Source organism: Lithobates pipiens, unplaced genomic scaffold (assembly GCF_037356315.1).
Source record: "Lithobates pipiens isolate NorthernLeopardFrog02 unplaced genomic scaffold, aLitPip1_a1.2 Scaffold_13, whole genome shotgun sequence".
Classification (NCBI taxonomy): Eukaryota; Metazoa; Chordata; class Amphibia; order Anura; family Ranidae; genus Lithobates; species Lithobates pipiens.
Window position 1 is genome coordinate 120,343,393 of NW_027507718.1, and position 14,655 is coordinate 120,358,047.

At 40.0% G+C, this 14,655-nt stretch overlaps 1 protein-coding gene across 2 annotated transcripts in view; it reads left to right on the forward strand.

Moving 5' to 3' along the window:
• Window positions 1-14,156, forward strand: part of SUGP2 (SURP and G-patch domain containing 2) — a 61,702-nt gene extending 47,546 nt beyond the window's left edge. For both annotated transcript variants that reach the window (XM_077475469.1, XM_077475468.1), the window contains exon 11: window positions 10,899-14,156. The gene's annotated coding sequence lies outside the window, so the exon portion shown is untranslated. The remainder of the gene's footprint in view (window positions 1-10,898) is intronic.
• The last annotated feature ends 499 nt before the right edge of the window (window positions 14,157-14,655 follow it).

Genomic DNA, 14,655 nt, shown 5'->3' on the forward strand with positions numbered 1-14,655 from the left:
TCTACAGATCAAAGTTCATTCCTTTTTGTTCTAAGAACAAAATATTACTTTGTTTATAGTCATCTCCAATGTTGATTTAAACTTGGCAGGCTGTCTGCATTTATTTATTTTTGTCAGAAGTGAGCAGAGAACTCTGCACTTGTTGTATAGAATTGGGGAATGCTGTTTTAAGATTGGGAGGGGGGCAGAATTACAATTTTGATTCTTTAACGATTAATCATGCAGCTCTACCCTCTAGCTACATGTATTGTAGATGTACTCAAAAATCTCAGACTCTACAGTTGGGTTTCTAAAAGCTTAGTATTGAAAATTTGTTGAGAGAGGAAGTGAAAAGCCCATGTCCTCAATATGGTAACCCAAACTACAAATCCCTGAATGGGACTTTATAGGCCATTCACAACTTTAACCACTTCAGCCCCAGAAGATTTGCCTGCTCAATGAGCAGGCCATTTTTTGCATTTCAGCACTACATTGCTTTAACCGACAATTGCGCGGTTTTGCAACCTTGAACCCAAACAAAATTGATGGTTTTTTTGTTTGTTTTTTTTTTGTTTTGTTTTTTACTCTAAACAAAAGCAACAATTTTGAGAAAAAAAAACACTATCCTTTTACCTTTTTGCTCTAATAAATATGCCACGTTTTTAACAAATTTTTTTTCCCTCAGTTTAGGGCTAGGCTGATATGTATTCTTCATATTTTTGGTAAAACAAAAATTGCAATAAGCGTATATTGATTGGTTTGCTCAAAAGTTATAGCGTCTACAAAATGAGATTTATGCCATTTTTAATATTTTTTATATATACACACACGTGTGTATATATATATATATATATATAATATATACATTTTTTTTTTTTTTTTTTTCCATTAATGCCAGCGATGAGGGATTTTTATCGGGGCTGTGACATTATAGCGGACACATTTTTGTCTATTACAGCCCCACACATTTTGAGTTTGTGTGTGTTTTTTTTGTTATAGAAGGTTATTGCTTTTCAACAAAAATAACAGTACCAATGTTCTCATAACTAAACATACAGTGACTACATATTCATGAACCTGCCAATAACACAGGAGTCTCTGCAACTGTCATCTCTTCTGCAGTGTGCAAAGACCCATGCGGAACAAACATAATACGGCACAAATAAGCATCCAGTGTATACTCAGAAAAGCCTTTTGAAATGAGACCTGTCTGAGAACTAAACAAAAAAACAATATAAAAACTACTTAACCATTACTTGGGTACAATACTTCAAACTTAGAGGGATACATTATGATTTCAATCTGTATCATAACATATGAAATGGTTACTATAAGACATATAAAATAGAACCCTATAGAGACCCTATTAACTCTTTGGTATCTCTTGTGAATAGTACATCCATATATCTCTAAATTTTTCTTGTTGGTCCTTGACAGTTTATATCCAGCGTTCAGCCTCCATATTATTATCCACTTCCCCTTTCCAAGCAGATAGTGTGGGGTAAGTGGATTGTTTCTAAAATCTGGCAATGAAAATCCTTGTGGCATTTAATAAATGAGGTATTACACTTCTTTTAATAAGCCTTTATAGAAGATGAAATCCCATGAAATAAAAGATGTAACAGGGAGTTTGTGATTGGTCTAAGGAAAAGTTTTTTCATTTCCAAGGGACAATGGTGTCCCAGAATAATCTTGGGGCAGGACTACCAAATGTAGAGGAACGTGCCTCAGTGGTCACGTCCCCTCCAACATCGGTCACGAGCCAGACGGGGGGGTCCTATACCATCTGGTGATAAATTTCAAGGAGGATTCTTGTGTACAGGAACTAATAGACAAAGTATGGGTCAATTTAATGATCCGTTGGATCTGAGGGGTTGTGAATTCCATTCCAACCACCTTCTCCCATTCCCTAATGTAATGGGGCACCATCGATGAGCAGTTTCCTAGTACCAATTTATACATTTGTAAATGTCTGGCATCAGAAAGATGTCTACACATAGATTCAAAAGTTGTAAGACTAGTCACTGGACGTGGTTGGTGATCCAGTTTGGAAATGAAATCTGTCAGTTGGCGATATTTCCAGGTCACAAAAGGGAAGGGTGCCATATAGGGATTGCAAAATTCAAAATAAATAAATGGCAGAATCTACATTCCTTCGCTGGTAAGAACCATGGGTAGCCCCCTAGAGGTGAAGTCAGAGGGGCATAATGATTAGTACTTTTCAACCTATCCCAGATACTCAAGGTCAAACTAGTTAATGGAGAAGTCCAGTCTGAGAGACCCCAGGATGTGTGAGGTGTCCAGGGGGCCTAAGCCAGATCCTACCTGCCAATGCATTTTTGAGATTTAACACACAGCTTTTGCTTCAGTGGTAAAAAAAAAAAAAAAAAAATCATAATGGTTATCTACAATAGAGAAGATATTGGAAATTAGATTTTTTTTTTTTTTTTTTTTTTTTTTCCTAGAAGCTCAGACATCTGTGTTTTTACGTTAGAGGGCTTCCAGCCTGCCAAGATTCAGTTTTCCTTGTAAAGAGGGGAGAAGAGATGATCTCCATGCTTCTGCTGTGAAATTTAACAAATTTCTCCACAATGCCTGCAGCTACAGTGGTAGAGCTCCTGTCCTGGATGTGTCAGGCTGGAGAGCGGAGGAAGGAGTCTGTAAATGTCATTTACCAGCTACTTCCTTTTCTGAATGAACAGAGGCAGTGATAACTGCCTCCGTCTCCTGTCCATTCATCTTCAGTGCAGCTGCGGTTACAGGGAAAGGGACTGGGGAATCTGTCCTCAGTCACTTTCCCTGTCTCAAAGGGAAGATGTCGGGTCTGTTGAGACACCTGATATCTCACCAAAGCCCCCCCAACAGAGCCAATTAAAAAATAATAAAAGGTTAAATAAAAAAAAATTAAAATAAAAAAATAAACACTGACCAAAAAAAGGAAAAAATGAAATAAAAACTACTGACACAGTACATGCCTAATCACTGCTGCATATTCGTGCTACTGTCACATGACATTAAAGTGTCGGTATTGGCAAGTACTCGAAAAAAGTATTGGTACTTGTACTCTGTCTTAAAGTGGTATCGGTGCAACCCAAGTAAGATGCCCAATTCATGCCCCTAGAGAGCCATTTATATGGTATTATGCCTCTTGACCTAAAGTGTTGTTGTTTAACACCACAAAAATGCTGGTCAACATACAATAACACTATGTAATTGTAATCATTGATGATTGAATACATAGTGTTATTGTAGAGTCAGAGTGCTGATTGAGCAGTATTTTTGTGGTGTGTTACTTTAATTGTAATGTAAAACATACCTGAGGAGGTAACGGTTTTCAAGGAAGGAAGCAAGGAGGAACCAAGCCCACCAAAAGCACTGCTCAACACTGTGGCTGTGCAAAAATATGGCCAATACAACACTGAAGGCAGCCATGAGCCATCTCAACATACACTAATACAGCCCAACAAGAACACAACACAGTCATGACAAGTGCAAAAGTTTGGGGGCCTGTGTTACTTCCTCTATTACAATGCTATATTTTACCATTGCAATGGAGGAAGGTTAGCATATCAACATGCTCTGATGTTAGGCTTGCTATTTTTTTAGTCACAATGTTGCCAGCAACTGAGAAAAGTCTTTCAGATGGGGTTGATGTTGCAGGCACAGACAAGTAACTCTTTGCCAGCATGGCCAAAATGGGAAACCTCTTCATTTTCCTTCCACCATTTCAGCGGGTTTTCTTCCTTTAGAATAGCCTGCTCACTGAAATACATGTGTATCTCATTCCGCACAACTTCACTGTGGGTTTCTTGATCTTGGATGTGACCAGTGTCATCCTCGCCATTACTGTGGTGGTCATCTGAATTTTAAGAACAGAGACACTCGCCTCTTCTCAGAAAATTTCATGTCTGCACTGGTTGACCACTGTTCCTCGCATCGATGTTGCGTTTGCTCTTCCTCGTATCTTCTTTTCACTTCAAAAGCAAGAGCTTGGACCTTGAGGTGAACTTTTAAACTGTCCTCTGCTGGCAGGAATTTTAGTTTGTGGAATCTGGGGTACAGGGCTGCTGCAATAAGACATATATTTTCTCCACCATCATCTCTGAATTTAGTTTCCCGCTCCCATCTTGATGTCATCTCCTGTGCAGCAACACTTTGGAAAGCTTTGACTGCTGCTGTCTCGCAAATTGTGCTCTGTATGGATTTTTGGAGGCCCTTTACCAGAGGAGGTAGAGCGGAAGCAGTCACATAGGACTCTCCACTCAAGAAAACAGTAGCACACTCAAATGGCTTCAGGACTTGTTCCACTTCCTCAAGTAAGCTCCACTGATGTTTTAAATCTAGGAAGCGCTTCCCTCATGGTGTGACATCAGGATCGTAAAGAGTTGCAGTCACCGGCCACCTCTGTTCAAGCAGGCGGCTGATCATGTGTAAAGTACTGTTCCATCTTACGGATACATCATTTATTAGTGCATGCTCAGGGGTACCCATTTGTTGCTGCTTTGCTTTAAGCTTTGTAGTGGCCAGCTCACTTTTTTTTTTAAATGTTCCACAAGGCACTTTGCAGCCCTCAGGGTCTTGCTGATCTGGGGATCCCTCAGGGCATGGTTGACAACTAACTGCAATGTATGACCAGCACACCTGAGAGACGAGATGCCATGCTTTTCTTCCAATATACGCAGAGCAGCGACAACATTTGCAGCGTTATCATGGACAACTACATTTACATTGGCCATGGATATCTCAAACTTTTCAGCTGCTTTTTCCACCCAGTTAGCAATGTTTTCAGCTGTGTGCCGATCTTCAAGTGGCATAGTGGTCAGATTGTACGATGTAAGATTCCAGTCTTCATTGATGAAGTGGCATGTGACACCCAAGTATGCCTCTGTGGCAATGCTGGTCCATGCGTCTGTGGTGAGAGCTATTTTTGATTTCACATCTTTGAGTGATGCTTTCAATCTATCAAAATTCTCCTCCTATTTCTTCTCCATCAGCTTAGTGAAATGGGACCTGGAGGGAAGTGTGTATCCTGGGTAAAACGTGTTGATCATCTCATGAAATCCTTGACCGTCTACAATGGAAATTGGTCTCATATCTTTTACAATCATGTTGAGTATGCTATTGGTATATGCAACGGCCATTTGGGGTGTGCAAACGGTGACATCCTTTTCATGTAAGAAGAACTCCTGTACACAGCTTTTCCTCTTCTCGAGAAAAAAACCCCCAGAAAAGACACACAATAAACATTTAGGAACCTGAACCAAGTTTAACCAACATGAATGCTCAATGCTGCTAATAATGTACTTGTACTGCGCGGTGCGTATTTAAAAGGGGGTGCGGGTAGTGTAGTAATTGTAAATGTCTGTCTGCAATTAAATTAATATTATATTGTTGCTGCTCTGTGTATTGGAAGAAAAGCATGGCATCTCTTCTCTCGGCTCATACATTGCAGGAAGTTGTCAAACCATGCCCTGAGGGATCCCCAGATCAGCAAGAGGGCTGCAGTGCAAAAAGTGCCTTGTGAATGTGAAACATTAAAAAAAAAAACATGAGATGGCCACTAAAAAAAAGAAATTAGCACAGCAACAAATATGTACCCCTGGCCCCTGAGCATGCACTAATAATGATGTATCTTACTTACTAGCAGTAGCAGCATGAGCATATAAAATATATTAATAAATATTGACCACAAATGACTCCCATTGTCTCCCAAAATGAACAAAATACTAGCAAGTACGTACTTACAAAGATGGCTCGTCCGTTTGAGGCCGTAGTGCGCCAGGATGTTTTCTTCGGAGGTGCTCGTGCATCGCAGTAGTGCTGCCGTGGTACGCCAGTTCGGTTTTGCAGAGGGAACAAAGGACCATTTTATCTGGCCTCTGTTTAAAGAATTCCCATACCTTTTTTAAAGTCGTGGTCTGGATCTTCGGGCTGCACCTGAACTTTTTTCCCCATTCCCGGGAGCAGGAGCAGCAGCTGTCACCGCCATTTACCCGCGAGATGACATGTGCGTGACGCGTCAACGCCATTCACGGACGTCGACGTATTTTCTTAGTCGACGTAGTCGATTACGTCGACGCGTCGTGGCAGCTCTAATGGTCACCACAGTCAACTACCTGGAATTACCTAGGTTGGTTTCTCAACCTAAAGAAATCTTCCTTAAACCATCAAGGAAATTGGAGTACTTGGGTCTGATTATAGATACAACGCAGAAGAGGGTGGTATTGACCCAGGCGAAGATCAGTGCCAAAAGGGAGCGGTTTCAGGTAGTCGAGGCAAAGAAGAATCCTTCCATTCGGCTTTGCATGAGGTTGTTGGCAAAGTTGGTGGCTTCATTCAAGGCCGTTCCTTATGCTCAGTTTCATTCGAGACTGCTGCAAAACAGTATCCTATCGGCTTGGAACAAGAAGGTCCAAGCTCTAGATTTCCCAATGTGCTTGTCTCCAAAGGTGCGCCAGAGCCTTAGTTGGTGGTTGATAACCAAGAATCTGCAGAAAGGAAAACCTTTCCAGTTACCTGGAAGGTGGTAACAGATGCCAGCCTTTCGGGTTGGGGAGCAGTCCTAGAAGAGGTGACTGTCCAAGGGAAATAGTCCAGGTCTTAAATTACCTTGCCCATCAATATTCTAGAGATTCGAGCAGCAGGCTTGGCCCTTAGGGCCTGGACGTTCATATTACAGAATTTTCCTGTCTGGATCCAATCCAACAATGCCACAGCAGTGTCCTATATCAATCACCAAGGGGGCACGAGAAGTCGTGCGGCCCAGAGAGGTGAATCCTATCCTAACGTGGGCAGAAAAAATTATACCTTGCCTATCGGCAGTCTTCATTCTAGGAATAGAGGGATTGGCAGGGGGGCTACTTGAGTCGCCAGCAGTTGTTCCCAGGAGAATGGTCTCTTCACCCGAATATCTTCCTTACAATAGGCCAAAGATGGGGGATTCCGGATGTAGATCTGTTTGCGTCCAGGTTCAGCAAAAAGATAGACAACATTTGTGTCAAGAACTAAAGATCCGCTAGCTTGCGGAACAGATGCCTTGGTATTTACATGGAATCGGTTTTCACTGATTTATGCATTCCCTCCTGTTCTGCTGCTTCCACGACATCTTCGCAGGATCAAGCAGGAAGGGAAGTCGGGATTCTTGTGGCCCAGGAGGTTTTGGTTTGGAGAGATCATAAAGATGGCGGTAGGGGACCCATGGACGTTACCACCACGTCCAGACCATCACTCACAAGGTCCGGTATTCCATCCTACCTTACAAACGCTAAATTTAACGATTTGGCTATTGAGACCCACATTCTGAAGAAGCATGGGCTGTCGTGTTCAGTGGTATCTACCTTGGTTAATGCAAGGAAGCCGGCCTCCAGAATCGTATATTAGAGTCTGGAAGGCATAGGTCTCCTTGTGTGAATCCAAGGGTTTGCACCCCAGGAAGTATGTCATATGTAGGATCCTTGACTTTTTACAGATGGGGTTAGAAATTAAGTTGGCCTGGAGTACTATCAAGGGCCAGGTCTCTGCCTTATCGGTATTATTTCAGCGACTGCTTGCTTCGCATTCTTTGGTTCGTAGCTTTATTCAGGGGGTAAAGAGGCTTATTCCTCCAGTTAGGTCACCCCTGAACCCCTGGGACTTGAATTTAGTTCTGTCGGCATTACAGAAACGGCCTTTTGAGCCTATACAACATATTCCCTTGGTCCTTTTGACAAGGAAACTATATATTTTTTATTTTTTTTTGCAAGAGTGCTGTCAGTTGGCTGCTCTTTCCTGTAAAGAGCCATATTTTATTTATTCACAAAGATAAGGTTATATCAAGTTTTCATTTAAACTACGGTATTCTACCTACCTTCATTCTTTCCAGAACCCGGTTCTTCCGGAGAAAAGTCACTACGTTCTCTTGATGTGGTGAGAGCAGTCAGTCTACTTGAAGGCTCAGATTCGAAAAATGGTTGTTTTGTTTGCATTTCCTGAAGGTCCTAATAGAGGACAGGCAGCATCAAAATCTACTATTTCCAAATGAATTTGACAAGTAATTGTTCAAACTTATGGTTTAAGGAGGAAGATTCCACCTTTTCAAATCAAAGCGCACTCCCCAAGGGCTGTTATTGCTTCGTAGGCAGTGCATCACCAAGCCTCCATGGCTCAAATCTGCAAGGCCACAACTTGGTCTTCAGTCATTACATTTACCACATTCTATCAGGCAGATGTAAAAAGTCATGAGGATATCGCCTTTGGGCTCAATGTGCTTCAGTACAAGTCCTCTGATCTCATGGTGCCCTCATTTTTTTGTCTTCCTCCCTTCAGTTAGCATTGCTCTAGGACATCCCACGTAATTACTATGGCTCTGTGTCCCATGATACAGGATTTTTAGAACGGCTTGCATGTAAAATCCTTTTCTTTGAAGTACATCATGGGACACAGAGGTCCCTCCCTTCTTTCTGGGATACAGGTGTATTGCTTTGCTACAAAAACAGGTACAGTAGTGGGAGGAGTTATATAGAGTGGACTTCCTGTCTTAGGGTGTGCCAGTGTCCATCACCTGAAGGTGGCCTATAACCCATATAGTAATTACTATGAATCTGTGTCCCGTGATGTACTTTAAAGAAAATGATTTTACAGGTAAGCAGTTATAAAAATCCTATTCTGGAAAATATTGTCATTTCCCAAAGAATTATGGCAAAAAAGTACATCTTCAAAAAACTTGGAATACATTCTGGTGTGGTTTTATGACGAAAGCTCACAGACCAACATACATTTTGGTGCCTGGAATGTTAGATCTGTTTCTGGGTATATTTGACCCACTAATTGCTAAAATGGCACGAATTTTCCATATTGGCTCTAGTTTTTGAGATCCAGCATTAATGCCATATACTACTTTTTTTAGTCTGGTTACCCATCAAAAATCAGGATATAAATATAGCAAAATATGTGAGGATGGACTGGAAGAGGGTGAAACTATCTGGACTTGAAGTGGTTACATTGCTTTTTTAGTACTTGTTTGGAATATGTAAATACTGCAGTATGCATAGTCTTGGCACAGGTTCACTTTGCCAAATATTGAAAAGATTGAAGTGTAATCTGACTATTTTGAAAGCCAGAATATCTTTATTGAATTCTTGTGCAAAAATATCACATGGTACGCAACTTAGAACATTTCTGTGTAAAATACATGCCTGTTTTCTTCTTGATTGCTGTTATTTCATAGATCTTTGCTTTGAGTAAGTTTTGTATCCTCTTTTGGCATCTTCCATAAATAATCTAATACAAAATATTCCGTGGACATTGACAAGATGGTTTGAATCAATTTAGGGCTTATTTTCTAAAGAATCTTTTAGGTCACTTGTGTTTCACACAACCTGTTTGAAGGTAAGGTGACCTAATGGCACTCATTGTGCACTTTTTATTTTTTTTTCCTCACACTGGAGCTTTTCAAGCCCACAGTGGGGGTATAATGGAATGCCCAACAGAATTTGAAACTGATTTGGGAACCATTGTCTTAGAGTGGTGCGATTGCTCAGAACCTGCACTTTATTGTTTGCAGATTTGTGCTGGACCATTGAGGTCATGTGGTGACTGGGCACTTGAAAAATAAAGTACTAAATGTATGGTTGCTTTAAACACTAGATTTACACCCGCGCCTATAAAACAAAATTTTGGCCTAGAACTTTTTTTTTTCAGTGATTGAGACCACTTTTATGTCCATTATGCTAGGTGTGTTGCTTTCCATTGAGTTCAGATTGCAGTGTTTTTCCTCTTGTTTAGGCTTTTATTCTTCAGTACTCCTTTGAGGCTGTATAAAATATAAATATTTTTTATGCCTGCAATTCTGCTAGATTCTTTCATGAAATGTTTTCAGGCATTTACAATAATTATCTACATTTTTTTTTCCTTTCTCGGGAGTTGTAAATGTCATAAGTTGCCATCATGGTTTTGGTATTTAGAGTGCACAATTCAACAGCTATGTTTTAATTCCATTTTTTTTCCTTTAAGTTTTTCCACGAGTTGACTAGTCTGAAAACAAAACTTCCCATTGTGTGTTAAAGCACATTATTTTTGCCATTACAGGAAAACGACCCTTTTATGTCCTCCGAGTCATGCGCTGTATCTGCCTGAGATGTGCAAATCTCCACAATACAGCAGTGCGAGGACATAGACTAGTATCTGATGTTTAAAGGAGCATATGTTACTTTGGGAATAGACTAAGTGTCTAGGCTCCACCAATGGTAAAAATCTATAGGAATATATCGTAAATGGAGACTGTCACAATCCCATATGCATATATAAACTATGTGCAAGGGAAAAATAAACTAGTATCCAATGCATGTGTTCCTGGGCAAGAATATTTGAGTTAATATGCCCTTTAAACTTGACATGCCATGTCTCCAGTGCTATATTCTGTTTTCTTTTTAATTAAGGTCACTAATTTCTGTGGAGGTATACAGTTTTCAGACATTTTTTAATTGTATTATGAAATCTTTACAGGTTCAAGTGCAAAGGGTATTTATTTATTTATTTATTTTTATCCCGTCTAAAGAACCTGGTAATTTTGACTTTTTATACTTTAAGCAATAGTGACAATGCTTACTTCATTTTTAAAGAGTTTATTTGTTTGTTTTTTTAAACCAGGATGGTGGTCATTTTTACATCACTGTTTTTTCTTTATCTTGAGATATGTGGCCCGAATCGCACAGTACTTTGCACGTGTGATAATGTTTTGGTGCCAGGATTTTTTTTTTTTTGCATTGGACAATATTTCAGAACATAATGAACACGAAGCCTTACATCATTCAGTCTTACTTTGCCTTTTTAATGGCAAAAAAAATCCCTTGGAGGCTTGGTGTGGTCATTTTTGTATTTGTTGAGTTTGTTTTCTACATTGAAGTATTCACATTTTGTTTTTTTTCCTTTCAATTTTGCAGGCTCGCCAGGACTACAGAAATCCATGAATTAAATTTCTTTCTGTGTATTCTGGGTCTGACGTTGCGACCCTGTAGCATAGTGTGCAGACCAGAATAATCAGTGTCTGCTTGCAACTTTTTTCTCCTTGTGTACAAAATAGTGTATGTATGTTCTTATTTTCTTTTTCCCTTTTTAATTTTTTTTTTATTTTTTTGACTCTGCAGAAAAGGTGTCTTCCTATTCTATGTTTTATCCTAAAGTGTTTTTAAAATGTACAATGGTTTTCTTGGTAATAAAAATGTCAGTAGCCTTTTCATTTGCTGTTCATAATAGATATTTTTCAGTAATTTCCACTATTTTATTTAAAAGAGGTCCTCTGCTTCACACTTCTGCCTAATACTAGGCTGCACTTGCTTTGTGGGCCCTTTTTAAAATGTAATGCTACAGGAAAAGCATAATGTTATCAACAGTACTAGCTAGGGTAGTGGGTTTCCTTTCACAGGAAAAAATTGTGTTCTAATAGTTCCAGGCAGTGGAAGGGGCTCTGGTCTGTGCTATACGGAGGTAACCTTTTTCTCAACGTGGAAATTTTTCTTAAGAAATGTAAGTAAATGAATATTAAGTTATGAATTGACGTTAGTAATATGTATTTTCTGGCCTATAAAAATTTGTTAAAGAATTGACACCTGTCCAGCACCCAACTCTGACACGGGTGCTCTTCTAGGCAACAAAGCTTGTATTTGATTGTCCGATATAGACCTTTGTCACATTACTACAGAATATTAAGGGTTTTGCCACAATTTGTGGTCATCTGCAGTTTACCTTATTTCTCCACTACAGGTAACCATAGGGCAAAAATAAGTGAATGGAGGCAGCCCACACTACTGTAATGGAGTACGGTCTAACCGAACAGACTGCCAAGGGGACGGTCTTTGCCATTTTTCAATACTATGTCCTATCAGGTTCCCCTCAGATATGTTTTTAAAGCATACTTGTTAACGGACCAGTCAGACCAGAAAATGCTATTCTAGTTTTATAGGCAATTTTTATTTTTTATTCTTTTTATTTTTGGATGAGGTGGGTAAGGATTAGAACCCCTGTCGGGTTTGTCCCTAGCAGCAACACAGACAAAAGTTAAAATGCCTTTCTTAATCGTACATCACAGGACACATGACTTCATGACTACTTGGGGTTGTGCTGCCACGTTCAAGTGAATGGACAGTGTAAAAAAATAAAATAAAACAGGAACCCACCCAGAAATAACCCCTCTCAGCTAAACCTGAGTTATTAGCTGTTTTTTCTAGGAGATGGATGTGTCTACAGATGTCCCTCCTGAAGATCTTCTTTGAGAGGTGTAGTTTTATTTCCTGGCCTATTCCCGACACCCCTATTGGCGTAGAAAAGGGCTTTATTGCGATTGGTCGCTATGGCGAAGAGTCACTTTACTCGGACCCCACATGCAAGAATGGGGGAAGACCTGTAATGTTGGCAGTTGAAGCAGGCTTCTGTGGACAGCGTTCTTCAGGGTTACAATGTATCCATTTATCTCGCTGGCAGGGTGCTTTTAAAGGTGCAGGGCAGAGATCACACTAGAGTCATCGTTTTAAGCTTGTGCACCATTTTGCCGACTCTAGGACTCAAACACATGCATTCATAGGCTTTTGGTACACCACTATGCAGAACTAGTCCAGTGATTCAGCAACAGATTGCTACAGTCCTGCACAGCTGCAACAGACTCACCATTAGGTGCTGGACATAGCAAGTATTGGGGCACTTGTTCTATCTTGGTGTAACTGTCCACAATGGTGTTCTGGCTTACACGAACACTCCTCTCAGCTGGGTAGCAACTACATTTACTGGGTTTTACAGATCTATTAACCTTCTGCAAGCTATCGTTTCACACAGGCAGAGAGATGTGGTGAAGGACGATGAGGTGGGATCTCAGATTCCTCAATAAGTTAGGGAGGACCCCTTTCACAGTTTGCCCCGCAATGGCTCCCAAAGTGTTAGTTCTGAATCTGTTTTTTGTTTTTTACCCTCCATGTCTTGGAAAGTAAAGGGAGGAATGTTCTGCAGCCATTTCTTGTTTGTGAGATCTGCACTCTGGAGTTTTTTGGTTTGGAAAGCCTGGGGCACAAGCATCCCTTTTGCGGGAGTCTGGGTTATCAGAGGAAGAGAGGAGGAGGAGGAAGCTGTTGGATTGGAAATCCTCTGTAGATGAGCCCTTCCAGGAGGAGTCTCAGGGCCCAGAGCTGTTGTAGATGCACAAGACCATGGTGGGCTTCCTGGCAGATGTGCAAAAACTTGAATTTACTAATGCTGGAAATATCTTCCCCTAAAGTTACTTATTTTATGTCCTGGTGGCCACATGTAGGAAGAGATGTATGGATGCTGTGTCTCTTGCCCAGTTTCACTCCAGAGCTTTTCAGCCAAATATCCTTTCAGTATACATTTCTTAAGTTATACAGGGTAGATGTTCAGGCCTCTGCAACTTTTGGGTAGAAGGGCTTGCAAGCGGCCTTGTAGTAGGGTTCCTCCTTGTTCTTCTTTTGGCTTTGGAACATCCCAATTAGTCATAAATATGTCTTCTGTATATCCTGTGATGTGTGTTTAAGAAATTTAGAATGTTTGGTTTACTTGTAAAAGTCCTTTTCTTGGAGTACATCAAATGACACACAGATCCCTCCCCTCTTGTATGTTCTTTGTTTGCGACAAAACTGAGGCTTAGCTGAGCTGGGTGGCGTTCCTGCCCTTTTTTGGTTCATGTCCATTCATCTGAAAGTGGCAGCATAGTAGTCATGAATATAAAGTCCTGTGATGTACTCTGAAAAGTTTTTCAAGCGAGCCAAAAAATATATTTTAATTTTTTTTGGTTGGGGAATGCTAAAACCTCTGTCAGCTCTTTATTATTTGTTTGCACGATACATATTCTTTCTCCCTGTCTGGTAAAACACTTGCCACAGTTTTGCTACTATTGGTGACCTTGTTCTGATAAGAATTTTTTTTTTTTTCAAGTCATTATCTGGGGGAGAAAAATACAGCCAGTGAAGTTAGAACAAGAAATTAGGTCACAAATTCAAAGTCATTTATGCCTATTGCTTTAAAGCTTTAGGATCAGTGTGACAGCTAGCATTTCATAGACTGTGAAGACAACTGTCAGTCCCCATTTGGTGTAACCGCATGCTTTTTATATGACCAAGAGGATGCTACCTATGTTGAAATTTAGCTTTTTTGTTTAAACTGTAACCTAGTCATGAAATAAAGCATGTTGGTAGTAACCTGAGTTGTGTTTTTTTATTCAGAATGGTAAATTTATCCTGGTTCTTCTAAGATATCCTTCTTATTCTTGGAATAAAGTTTTTTTTTTTTTACATTTGGACTTTGTTTTTGCCCAATGTTCGTTCAAACAAGTTATAGGGTAACTCCATTTTAATGGGATAAAGCAAATAACCAAATGCAACGTAAGTTATATTGTAATTGAATGTGATTAAAAATTATCTTTAGTTTTCAATCAGCAGTGCTGTAATTTTCTGTAAAATGCAGTGCAGTATGGCAACCTGGAGGAATTCTGTAACCAGATGTACAGAATGCCACTTGCCTCCCGCACCACACGACATAAACGTAATTTCCATCTTGTGTAATATGCTTCCTGATTTTTCCCAGAAGTCTGCACCAAGATACAAGTTTAGAATTTGAGCATCCCCTGCAACACAAATGTAATTTGAAAAAAAAAGTGATTTTTTTTTTTTTCCACTTGATATTTTGGTGTCACTATAC